This window comes from Thamnophis elegans, chromosome 13 (genome assembly GCF_009769535.1).
Source record: "Thamnophis elegans isolate rThaEle1 chromosome 13, rThaEle1.pri, whole genome shotgun sequence".
In the NCBI taxonomy this organism is placed as follows: domain Eukaryota; kingdom Metazoa; phylum Chordata; class Lepidosauria; order Squamata; family Colubridae; genus Thamnophis; species Thamnophis elegans.
The window spans coordinates 39,698,720-39,712,262 of record NC_045553.1 but is presented as its reverse complement, the minus strand read 5'-3'; the positions used below and the strand labels follow the sequence as shown (position 1 = coordinate 39,712,262).

General features: G+C 47.4%; 1 protein-coding gene across 1 annotated transcript in view; it reads left to right on the top strand.

Moving 5' to 3' along the window:
- ETS1 (ETS proto-oncogene 1, transcription factor) overlaps positions 1–13,543 on the top strand; it is a 121,297-nt gene that overhangs the window by 24,551 nt on the left and 83,203 nt on the right. The gene's annotated exons all lie outside the window — the stretch shown is intronic.

Genomic DNA, 13,543 nt, shown 5'->3' with positions numbered 1-13,543 from the left:
CCCTCTGTCTTTGCCTGGAAAAATGTGTCTTTTATGCCCCTCCTTGATATATAATGTAATGAGTTACAAATCAGGAAGTTTCTGCTACTTCTTGCCTTTACCAGGAAATGTGAAGCAAGCCACAGTCTCCCAATCTTTCAGGGAGATGGAGGGGACAAGAATATTAACGAGCAATTACTTGTGTTGTACGTCTCAAAGCGGTGTGCAAATGTTTACTGAAGGAGCTACATAAAAGTGCCTTGCACCTATTTGGTTTAATCGGTTCATAGGGTGTTCATTTGTTTGTTTATTGTTCAAAGCTATTGAATTGAATTGAATTGAATTGAATTTATTGCATTTATATGCCGCCCTTTTCCCCGAAGGGGACTCAGGGCGGTTCACAATCCAAGTCAGGGAAGGGGATACAGATAAGGGATACAAAAGACGAACAGAACAATACACAATTTAAAAACGCACAACAACCATACCATTCGAGGCGGGGGGGGGGCAAAAGCTCTTTAGCCCCAGGCCTGTCGGAACAACCAGGTTTTAAGGGCTTTGCGGAAGGCCTGGAGGGTGGTGAGGGTTCGAATCTCCACGGGGAGCTCGTTCCAGAGGGCCGGAGCAGCCACAGAGAAGGCTCTCCTCCGGGTAGTCGCCAGTCGGCATTGGCCGGCGGATGGAATTCAGAGGAGGCCTAATCTGTGGGATCTGATCGGTCTATTGGAGGTAATTGGCAGCAGGCCAATTGGTAATAGGTAAAAATCTACAAGCCTAAAAATAAAAGGCATGAATGAAACACCAAAACATACTGAGCATGGCAGCTCTCCCCTTCACGGATTACTGCCTTACTGTGGCGAAGGGGTGTGTGTAGTTCAATGAAGCTATGAGCTATCCTGTGCAGGGCCAGCTCTAATACCTATGTTAGATTTTAGTACATCAGCATGCATTTTATTATTTTGTTTTATTATTTAAATTTAATTTAATTATATTTATTAAATTGCACCTGGTCTGCTTTGGCTTGGCTGGAAGACCACCATGGTTTTACTTTTAAATTTTTGTTTACTTACTATTATCCTTCAATGCCTGGTTGTGAGCTAGATGATGAAATTGAAACCAATGGGAAAAAGGCTCATCCTTTCATAGCGTTTTGAGAAAATTGCAGGGAAGGATCCACAGACTCATCAAGGACCCAGGTTGATCCAAGGAGAAAAAACATTTCTCTAGAGAAAAAACATTAAATATTCTCGAGGGAAGGGAAAAAATTGGGACACTGCTTGTTTTGGCTGAGCCATGCTGGCCTTTGATGCCCATAACCAGATTACATTACATGTGCAGATAAGATTATGGAGTGCTTTGGTGGGAAGAAAGCGTGACTTAGAACTTCACTGAGCCATAAAACCCAGGCTTTGGATCTTTTTGAAAGAAAGATTGTTTAGATGCAAAGAATTTGCCTCGGAATCTTATCTCTGTCCTGGAGTTTCAAAGATACTTTCTAAAGAGGTATGATAATTTCTTCTTCTTCTTGCGGTCAGCTATGGAATGAAGGAAGAGATGGCCCTTGCTTTAAAAGCATGCACAAAGATGCTTATTTCTAAATCCTTTGGGATCCCAGGTTGGCTAAAGGATGGGGGAGGCGTGTTTATTGCCCCAGTTCTGATCTGCTCAGGAACAGCCAAGGAGCACCAGCCGAGGTTGAAGAAGCAATGGATAAATTTAGCATATGCACGGCCTCCTAATAAGCAAATCTTGTGTAAATCTTGTGCATTTATTTATTTTATTCGTTTGTTTGTCAAACATGGATTATTGTAATGCGCTCTACATGGGGCTTCCCTTGAAGAGTGTTCGAAGACTCCAATTAGTCCAGAATGCAGCCGCACGAGCGATTGTGGGTGCACCAAGGTACACCCACGTTACACCTATCCTCCGCGAGCTGCACTGGCTACCTATTAGTCTCCGAATCCACTTCAAGGTGCTGGTCGCTACCTATAAAGCCCTACATGGCATCGGACCTGGGTACCTGAGAGACCGCCTTCTGCCAATTACCTCTTTCAGACCAATTAGATCTCACAGGTTAGGTCTCCTCCGGATTCCATCTGCCAGCCAATGTCGGCTGGTGACTCCCCGGGGGAGAGCCTTCTCTGTTGCAGCTCCAGCCCTCTAGAACGAGCTCCCTGTCAAGATCCGGACCCTTACTACCCTCCCTGCCTTCTGCAAAGCCACCAAGTCCTGGCTGTTCCAGCAGGCTGGGGGGTCTGAGAAACATCTACCTCCACAGAAATTGTGAATGTTGGTTTTGTTTTTAATATGTTGTCTTTGTCTCGTTCTCCCCTTCCCCTTGTCTTTTGTGAGCCACCCGGAGTCCTCCGGGAGTGGGCAGCATACAAGACTAATAAATAAATAAATGAATGAATGAATGAATGAATGAATGAATGAATGAATGAATGAATGAATGAATAAATAAATAAATAAATAAATGTACAAGATAGCAGGCATGAGCATGATACGTAAACATGAACAAAGGAAGTAACTACAGATAAATGGGGACAATGAGACAGGGACAGTAGACAAGATGGTGCACTTACGCACACCCTCTTTACGGACCTCTTAGGAATGGGGTGAGGTCCATGGTAGACGGTTTGAGAGTGAAGCTGTGGGGGTTTGAGGATGTAACAAAGGAATCAGGTAGAGCATTCCAGGCGTTGGCCATTCTGTTGCTGAAGTCGTATTTCCTGCAATCGAGTTTGGAGCGGTTGACCTTGAGTTTGTATCAATTGTTTGCCCCTGTATTATTGTGGTTGAAGATGAAGTAGTCTTTGGCAGGTAGGACGTTTTAGCAGACAATTTTGTGTACTGTGCTTAGATCGAATCGCAGGCAGCTCCACCATACGGTGCCTGCGCGATGCTCCACCAAGCAGCTGGAGCGTCATGGAGGCTTGCGGAAGCATCACAGGCAATTACTCAGGCCGCGTGCATCCATGTGGGTGATGCCGGGGGCGTTCCAACTGTACCGGCTGAAATGGAATCCGGAACCCACCAATGGCGTGTGACCTCCCCATCCTACCCCCCCCCCAGCATGCTCCTATGACCCCCCCCTGCCCCTTTTGGGATTTAGCAAGCCTCCCTGCAGCCTCCTGGGATTAAAAATGGGCCACGGGGGGGAGAGGGCATCACACCCCTGCACATGCACCCCCTTGCACCCTGCGCATGCACGTGTGATCCCTCATACCCCCTGTGCATGCACACATGTCTCCCGCCTGCACCCCGCTCCCATGCATGCACAGCAGAGATCTGAAAATCATCTGGCCAGTGGGAGGCATGTGTGTATGCGCGGTGGAGCTGAGCTGGGATGACGGCTTGTGTGATTTCAGGGAGGGCTCTGTGTGACACCTGTGACATGTTTGCCATTAGGTTTGCCATCATGGTTCTAGGGCTTCTAGAGGTGAAAGTTCCCTTATTCCCCCTTCTGTGACACCCTCTACCCTCTCCGCTTTTGTTTCCCTGAGACTCTTCTGCCCAGGCGATTTCCCCATTCATGCTCTCTCCCCCTCCCTCCCTCCCTCCCTCCGTCCCTCCCTCTCTCTCTCTGCTCCCCAGAGGAAAGTTCTCTTTGTATGCAGTTTCTGGGCCCAATTCCAGATTCTTTCCTTGTAGGAAGGGCAGGATGTGTCCCTCTTGTGTGTGCCTGTGTGTGCGTGTGTGTGTGCGCATCAGCGTGCATGTCTGTATGTGTTTGTTTGCAAAGGCCAACATGGCTCAGCAGCTCCAAGGGCTTCTCCAGCTGCAGTGCATTTTCAAAGCCGGGCTTAAAAAAGAGAATGCTCTGCATTTTTTTGGCATTCTTTTATCCTATTTTTAACTGCAGCTTCTTTTTCCTTTCTCAGCCCCTTCTGACATCCCTCCCTCCCTGTCTCCCCCCCTCCCCATAGCCACCTCCCCCGCACTCCTTCGGAAGAGATGAATGGGACTCCTTTTCTCAAAGAAAGCACATCTGCTGGGGACTGGGGAGGAGAGGGGGGAGGCTCAGAGGTTTGAGAGAGGAAAATGGGCACAACTACATGGGCATCTTTTAGGCCTTCTCTGTTTCCTTACCAAGGGGCATCAGAAAGATTTGCAGAAAGTTGCAGATAGAGGAGTCAAGGCTGAAATGCAAACTAGAGAGAGAAAGAGAGAGGTGAGGAAGGGAAAGAGGGAGGGAGAGAGAAAGAAAGAGAGAGGGGAAAAGGAGAGGGAGGGAGGGAGAAAAGGGAGATGGAGAAAGAGAGGGAGGGAGAGAGAGAAAGGAGAGGTAGGAAGAAAGAGATGTGAGAAGAATGGAGAAAGGGAAAGGGGGCAGAGAGAAAAAAAGCAAGACAGAGAAAGGAGAGATAGAGCAAAAGAAAAGAGAGGAAAAGAGAGAGAAAGGAGGGAGGGAAAGGGAGGGAGGGAGAAAGAGAAAGGGAGAAAGAGAGAGGGAGGGAGGGAAAAGGGGAGATGGAGAAAGAGAGAGAAAGGAGAGGTAGAACGAAAGATGTGAGAAAGACGGAGAAAGAGAGAAAGGGAGCAGAGAGGAAAAAGACAGAAAGAGTGAGAGAGAAGAGAGCGGAAGAGAAAGAGAGAAAGAGAAGGGGAGGGTGAGGAAGGGGAAGAGGGAAGAGAGAGGGAAGAGAGAGAGGAAGGGAGGGAAGAGAGGCTGGAAAAAAGATGTGAGAAAAATGGAGAAAGAGAAATGGAGCAGAGAAAAAGAGCAAGACAGAAAGAGTGAGAGAAAAGAGAACAGAAGAGAAAGAGAGAGAGAAAGATAGGGGGAGGAAGGGAAAGAGGGAGAGAGGGAAGAGAGAGGGAAGAGAGAGAGGAAGGGAGGGAGGGAGAAAGAGAGGTCAGAAGAAAGATGTGAGAAAAATGGAGAAGGAGAGAAAGGGAGCAGAGAGAAAAAGAGCAAGACAGAAAGAGTGAGAGAAAAGAGAACAGAAGAGAAAGAGAGAGAGAAAGAGAGGGTGAGGAAGGGGAAGAGGGAGGGAGAAAGAGAGGGAAAAGAGAGAAGGGGAGGGAGAAAGAGGGAGATGGAGAAAGGGAGGTCAGAAGAAAGATGTGAGGAAGACAGAAAGAGAGAAAGGGGGCAGAGAGAAAAAGAGCAAGACAGAGAAAGAGAAGAGAGAGGAAGAGGAAGAGATGAAGCAAGGAAAAACTATCCTTTCACTTGCACATGGCAGTCAAACAGAGAAGTAGGCAACTCATTTGTATACGATGGATGATGCAGCTGCCTGGCTTCATTCATACTCCGTTCCCCCACCCGTCTCTCTCTCTCTCTCTCTCTCTCTCTTTCTCTATCTGCCTTTCTTCCCCCCTGCTTACTGTCCTGTGCCCAAGAGCAGCCCGGAGCCATTGGCAGCCGTTGGGTAGGATGCTGCCCGGGGATTCTGCATGAATGACTGAAGTCTTTCTCTCTTGGCTTCTCGGTCCTCCCTTGGCTGGAGGGTCTGCGAGTCGAACGGGGCCTCCCGCACAAAAGCCTCTGTTCAGGCATCTAATTTAGCCTCCAGTCTTGGGCTGCTGCTAGTCTCCACACCCACTTTCCACAATTGTGTGTATTTTCCCATTTGCCCTCGGCCAGTGACCATTGGGGGGTATTTCCACTTTCCTACAACCCTTTGTAGGAATGTGGTGGCTCAGTGGCTAAGACACTGAGCTTGTCAATCAGACGTTCGGCAGTTCAGCGGTTCGAATCCCTAGCGCCGCATAATGGAGTGAGCTCCCGTTACTTATCCCAGCTTCTGCCAACCTAGCAGTTCGAAAGGACACAAAAATGCAAATATCCTTCCCCCAGGAGTGAGGAGGGAATGGGGATTTTTCAGCATCCTTCCCCCCAGGAGTGAGGAGGGAATGGGGATTTTTCAGCATCCTTCCCCCAGGAGTGAGGAGGGAATGGGGATTTTTCAGCATCCTTCCCCCAGGAGTGAGGAGGGAATGGGGATTTTTCAGCATCCTTCCCCTGGAGTGGGAAGGGAATGGAGATTTTGCAGTTTCCTCCACCTGCCACGCCCACCATGCCACACCCATAGAACCGGTAGTAAAAAAACATGAATTTCCCCACTGCCCTAAACCTAAGTGGATTTGCCCCTTCCCCCACGAGATTTTCCCATATATTTTACCAGGAAATGTAGATAAGGCAGATTCAAAGGGTCGGCGCCTTCCTAAGCAAATCCATACACTCTGAATCCATTGGCGAGGTCCATTTTGCTCTCCGAATTCATGGAGACCTTTCATGGAGACCTAACCCTAACATGAAGTGGATCCCCCCACCCCGCCACCAATGGGATATAAGATAGGGCCATGCAAAGATACCATTTGAAACAAATCAAATTGAGCCTTCTTCCATTGGTCAGATGTTTCTATACATAGTGATGGATACGAATGATTGGGGGTTTTGAACACTTTAATATTCTTTGAGGTTACACTTTTACACAATTCTTTCAAAAAGATTGGATTTGGAGGAAGGGTAGACTACATAAAAATGGAGCAAGTCCAACTCTTACCAACCCCTGGGGGAGAGTTAATCCCCCCCCCCAAGGTTACTCTGAGACAGTTGTCTGGAAGCAATAAATAGATTCATATCTTGCGCACTGATTCATCTGTTTAAAATGCACCTCTTTATTTAGCCTACTATTTTGGATGGGCGGGCAATCAAAGGTGATATGCTGCCCGTTCACACCAGTTCAGGGGGGAACCAATAGTGGCGGCAGTGTGAGGTCCGCCCACCCACCCAGACGTCACCAAGGACCTTCTGCGCATGCACAGGAGGCTCTGCGCATGCCCAGGCCCGTTGCTCCCGTTACCAAACCGGTAGTGAAGAAAATAGGATACCATTATTGCTAAATTTCAGTTTGTGTCCATCGCAATCTGTACCTGTTGACGAACATTATAGGGTTGGGCTTCTGCCGGTTGGGTGCATGCACGTGTGCGAAGTTGCCTATCAAGTTTCCACCACAAAACCGCGTTCGACTAAAGCGCGCTCGACGAAACCGCGTAGCTGACGTCATCAACAGGGCAACAACAGCGCGGAGACAGAAGCACGCTGTAAACTCTAAACCTAAAATTAACCCCTAAACCTAAACATAACCCCCCCTAAACCTAATCCTAAACCTAACCCTAAACCTAACCCTTAACCTAACCCTAAACCTAACCTTAACCTAACCCTAAACCTAACCCTAAACCTAATCCTAACCCTTAACCTAACCCTTACCCTAACCCTAACCCTAACCCTAACCCTAACCCTAACCCTAACCCTAACCCTAACCCTAACCCTAACCCTAACCCTTAACCTAACCCTAAACCTAACCCTAAACCTAACCCTAAACCTAACCCTTACCTTAACTTGAATCGGCTTGCTTTCAAAGGGCTATTTAAAGCGCCCTTCTTTCTCCGCGCTCGCTGTTGTCGCCCTGTTGATGACGTCAGCGACGCGGTTTAATCAGGCGCGCTTTAGTCGAGCACGGTTTTGTCGTGCCACGGCCTATCAATAGGTCTGCGCATGCGCAGCACATTTAAAAAGGTCCCCCCAAAAAAGGTGTGCGGCAACCGGGGAACCGGTTGAGGGGTGTGGTGAGCATTCCATCCCTACCGGTTTGGAGACCCAATCGCCATTTCCATTACTAGTTCCACCAAACCGGTGCGAACTCACCTCTGGATCATTACTGTCATTACCCCTGCCAGATGTCAGAGTTAACAATGGTGGTTGCATGCCAGCTGTGGATGAGGCTGAACCATGGTTTGCCTAAGCAAATTCACCCGTAGGAGGAGGCAGTCGCTCCTGTATTGTGGGAATAATGTTGCTCATTCAAGCTAGCTTGTCCTTGTAGGGCGGGGAAAAAAAACTTGGTGAGCTGAAAAAGGACTTCCTCTCGGGTTTTATCATGAATGGGAATGACTTGATGTGTGTGTATGGTGCCAAACTAGTGGAAAATATGTGTGTATGAGTGTGTGTGAGAGAGAGCAAGAGAGAGTGTGTATGAGAGAGAGGGAGAGAGAGAGAGAGAGAGAGAGAGAGAGAGAGAGAGAAAAGAAAGGGTGGGAATGTTGGAGGGGGCTGAAACCCTGAAAATAACTCAGGCTTCCCTCCCTGCCCCTCTCCACTTTTTTTTGGCAGCCTGGAACCATTCCCTTGCCAGATGTTCATTGTGTTTATAGCTGCTGGAGAGGAGAGCAAACTTTCTCATTACTATTTCTCGCTGTCCTTCCCCCTTTCTCCCTCTCTTAACCTGAAGCCAGGGAGTTCAGCTTAGAGGATGCAGCTGGAGAAGGGCTGATTTTGGGCAAAGGGCGGAAGAAAAAAAGAAAAGAGAGAATGAAACAGTTGGAGGGGAAAGAGAGAGAGAGAGAGAGAGAGGCAGAGAGGGAGGGCTGTGCTTCCCCCTCCATCCCATTCAGCTAATCCTTCCACCACACCCACTCTTAGCAAAGTCTCTCCAAATACGCGTGTAAGGGGTGCGCAGCGCACACCCAGAGGAGTTTTAAAAAAAGGAAAAGAAAAACATAAGCAGATTTTTTAAAAATTCAGAAAGTAAACATTCAGGCCATGGGGGTCTGGAGGTTATGGGAAAGGAGGAAACTATCGACTAATCAGGCAGGCACACACTTCCCTTCCTGAAATAAACCAGAAAGCTTTGCTTTACACAGGAGCCCTCTGAGGTTAACCCTGGGTTTGCCAACGAAGCTGCATGCTGCGATTGCTGGGGGGGGGGGGGGGGAGGAGAGAAGGCAGAAACTCTGATGTTAGCCTTCCACTGGTTGCTGTACGACTTACCCAGTGGCCCTTTCCCCATGCACGAGCCCTGTGCTCAGCTGTCTTTATCGCAGGCCAGCTATGTTGCCTCTTGACTTCCTACCTGGACTGCAGGTAGATGAAGTTTCTGGGCCATTGACCGCTGAATATGAGAAGCAAAACAGTTGCCGGTAAATCAAGGGGGCTTATAATTCTTGAGATCTTCACAGAGGATGGGTGGATAGGAAGGGAGGGAGAGAGGGCAGGAGGGAGAAGAAAGAAGGAAAGGAAGAAGGAAAGGAAGAAGAAAGGGAGCAAGGGTGAAGAAGGGAATGAGGGTGTGAGGGAGAAGAAAGGAAGGAAGGGAATTAGGGAGTGAGGAAGAAGAAGGAAGGAAAGAGGAAGGAAGGAAATGAGGGAGCAAGGGTGAAGAAGGGAATGAGGGTGCGAGGGAGAAGAAAGGAAGGAAGGGAATTAGGGAGCACGGAAGAAGAAGGGAGGAAAGAGGAAGGAAAGAAGGAAATGAGGGAGCAAGGGAGCAAGGGTGAAGAAGGGAATGAGGGTGCGAGGGAGAAGAAAGGAAGGAAGGGAATTAGAGAGCGTGGAAGAAGAAGGAAGGAAAGAGGAAGGAAGGAAGGAAGGAAATGAGGGAGCAAGGGAGCAAGGGTGAAGAAGGGAATGAGGGTGCGAGGGAGAAGAAAGGAAGGAAGGGAATTAGGGAGGGTGGAAGAAGAAGGAAGGAAAGAGGAAGGAAGGAAGGAAATGAGGGAGCAAGGGTGAAGGTGGGAGGGAGGAAGGAAGGCTACACAGTCTTCCATTGACACTGAATGCCAGAGGAGTGTGAGATTGTTGCCGTGTGTGACATCCAGGTTAACCCAAGCAGAATTTCCATTTTCAGAGCCAGTATATTTCTGAATATCAGCAGGGACCACTGGTCCTGACCACAGTAATATCAGAATGATGACATGTGCATTGTGACATCATGATGCAAGCTCCGCCCTTTCGTATCTGAATCCCATCATCAATGTACGTAAGGGGCAGAGTTTATGTTACAATGCACATTTTCATCCCCCAATAGAGTTTCCATCCTGATCAATTTTAAAACAGGTGCCTGGTTCAAGTCCGAATTCAAGGTGAGGAACTCTAAGAGAGCAGCAGGGAAGATGTCCACCAATAGTTGTACACATCTCTACAAAGCTTGGCTATGAGGCTCCGATTCAGAGATGATTCAATCATTGAATTGGCCTTCCCAACTGACCTGCAAAATCAGCCCCAATGCATTAAACCAAATGAGGTCCCAGTTGCAACGTATGGCTGTGAAGGTTGGACCATAAGAAAGGCTGAGCACCAAAGAATGGAGGCCTTTGAACTCTGGTGCTGGAGAAGACTCCTGCGAGTCCCTTGGACTGCAAGGCCATCAAACCAATCAGTCCTAAAGGAGATCAACCCTGGCTGCTCTTTAGAAGGCCAGACCCTGAAGAGGAAACTTAAATACTTTGGCCAGAAGGAAGGACTCAATGGAGAAGAGCCTAATACTGAGAACAATTGAGGGCAAAAGAAGAAGGGGATGACAGAGAAGGAGATGGCTGGATGGAGTCACCGAAACAGTTGGTGTGAACTTAAATGGACTCCAGAGGATGGTAGAGGACAGGAAGGCCTGGAGAATATTGTCCATGGGGTTGTGATGGGTCGGACACGACTTTGCAATTAACAACAACAAAGGTCCCTTCAACTTGATTGGACAATTGGAGAGACTTTGGCATTTTTACACGCACACTTTTTATTGAATCGACCGGTCAAGTTAGAATTTGGGTGATTTGCACCCCTTAGTCACAAGAGGGGAGTAAGCCAACCCCTCGTGCTTATCTCCCCTTCTGCAGAGTCGAACTGCATTTCTATCTCAAAACACAATAATCTTTTTGTGCCAGGGCATCTGAACCTCAGCTAGGTTCAAGTGAGAACTGCAAGGCATAGCAATAGCAATAGCAGTTAGACTTATATACAGCTTCATAAGGCTTTCAGCCCTCTCTAAGCAGTTTACAAAGTCAGAATATTGCCCCCAACAATCCCGGTCCTCATTTTACCCACCTCGGAAGGATGGAAGGCTGAGTCAACCCTGAGCCAGTGAGATTTGAACAGCCGAACTGCAGAACTGCAGTCTGCTGAAGTAACCTGCAGTGCTGCATTTAACCACTGCGCCACCTCGGCGTAGTCAGGGGTGGGCTTCAGAAATTTTAGCAAGGGCTCCTCTGCCCGGTTGCTGGGTGGGCGTGGCCTGGTCAGCTTCCTGCACCAAGGCAGGAGGGGGCTTTTGGCACTTCCTGGGCTCGAGAGGCTTTTTGCCCTTCAGATGGGCTCATTTCCAGCCTTCTGGTAGGCCCATTTTTCACCCTCCTCGAGCCTCTGCACACATCCTGCACTTACCCGCATCCAAAACGGGCCATGTGGGGACTCTTGGGAAGAGTGGGTGGGCAGGGCATGGCCAGCCTGAAGTAGGATTTGGGGGTTCTCCAAACTGCACAGAATCTTAGCTAATAGCAATAGCAATAGCAGTTAGACTTATATACCGCTTCATAGGGCTTTCAGCCCTCTCTAAGGGGTTTACAGAGTCAGCATATCGCCCCCACAGTCTGGGTCCTCATTTCACCCACCTCCGAAGGATGGAAGGCTGAGTCAACCTTGAGTCGGTGAGATTTGAACCGCTGAACTGCAGATAACAGTCAGCTGAAGTGGCCTGCAGTACTGCACTCTAACCACTGTGCCACCTCGGCTCGCTAGAGTTTCTCCCGAACCCCTGCGATCCCACAGCAGCCCACCCATGGGCATAATCAACAAGGGCAGCTGTAATGGTGGAATTCAAGCTCTATCCATTTTTTTTCCTTTAACAAAGTCTTGAAATTATCACCAAATTGTTATGTGAGTTTGAGAGTTTATCCGCTGATGGAGCAAGGCTCTGTAGAATAATAAAATGCGTGCGTGAAAGTTTCTAACAAAACAGCTTTATCTCTTCAGTACAAATATATTTCCAATATTACAAAAGAGATACTGGTAAAAAAAAAAAACACCACTCCATTCTGCTTGATTCCTCTTTATCAGGGCTCAGTTGCAGTGGTTTCAATCTCCTTTCTATATTAGAGTGCATTTTTTAAAAAGCACAACATCATGCATTTTTTAAACATTTCTTTTCACTTCTTAGCCCTTGGTGCACTCAAGGCTGTTTTTTTGTCTGCAACTTGGTTTTTTAAAAAAGAAAGAATAAATTTTTAGCGTATCTTTGTCTGCAGCTGAAATTTGGAGACGGGAAAATGAATCCTTTTCAGTTTTGCTTAAAGCAAACAAACACAGTGGTAGAAAAATTTTCAGATAGCCTGCTTGTAGATCAGCATCTTTCTTGCAAGGGTTTTTTTTTTTAAAAGAGGCTTTAGCAGGCTAGGTCAATCGTGATGAATTTCCCAAGGAATTAAGCAACATTTAGATCTTGCAGCTGCTACAGCTGAGTCCTAAGGGCCTCCCACAACTGCGGTCAGGCTGAGAAAGTAAGGAAAGAGGCTTTTCTTTCATTTGAAAGTGAAGGAGGTGGGCCTTTGGTGCTCTGCCATGGGACAGTCATAGGATGAATTTTATTACTGGAACCATTGACGTGAGCCTTCAAAAGGCTTTGAAAAGCCTGTGGTTATTTCCCCCCACTTCTTTCGATAAATTGTATTTTGGGAGCAGAGGTGGGTTCCTACAAATTCACACTTATTCGGTAGAACCGGTTCGTCAAATCTACTGAACCGGTTAGAAGAGGTTTCACCAGTGGACCCGGAAAGCAGGCCACACCTACAGAAGACCACCTGCGCATGTGTGTACTGGAAACCAGTAGAGCAACTGGCAACGGCGCACATGCCAATAGAGGAGGCTCTGCATAGGTTCACCATCATGGCCCTATACCATTTCCAACAGATGGAAGAATCCAGTCTCTTCCTGAAAGCTTCCAACTTCCAAAGGGAATTTCTGTTCTCTTGGTTGATTGTTCTCACCATCAGAAAATTTATCCTTATTTCCAGGTTGAATCTCTCCTTGATCAGTTTCCATCCATTATTCCTTGGCCTTCGGTTGCTTTGGAAAATAGCTTGAACCCCCCCTTCCTCTCTGTGGCAGCCCCTCAAATATTGGAAGACTGCTATCGTGTCTCCCGTGGTCTCCCATAGTCGTCACTAGACTAGCCATACTGAGAATTAGCAACTGTTCATTGTATGTTTTAGCCTCCAGTCCCCTAATCATCTTGGTTGCTCTTCTCTGCACTTTTTCCCGAGTCTCAACATCTTTTTTATAGTGTGGTGACCAAAGCTGGGCTCAGTATTCTAGCTGTGGTCTTATTAAGGCTTTATAGAATGGTATTAGTACCTCCCTTGATCTTGATTGTATCCCTCTGTTATTGCAACTTAGGATTGCATTGATTTTTTTGGCTGCCGCTGCACATGGCTGGCTCATATTTAGCTGGTTGTCCACTAAGACTCCAAGATCTCTTTTATAGTCACTGCTATTAAGCCTGGTTTCAAGGCTATGATAAAGAAGCTCTCCTATTTTCTCTCCTTTTAAAGTTGAAAATGATACGGTGCTTTTTGCCAACATCCTACCTCTCTCACAGACCTCCCTCCAAAGTCTGTGAGATTATATTATGACAGAGTCCTTCTAGGAAAAAACTGAACATGTTGTAAATAGCTCAGTGCTCTTGTGATTACCACATTGTTCAATGCGTAAAGTAAGTTCAGCCGAAACTTATTTTGACACTAACCAGAATCAAAAGCTCAGCAGTAGAAGATTCTCTTTTAAGTTTGG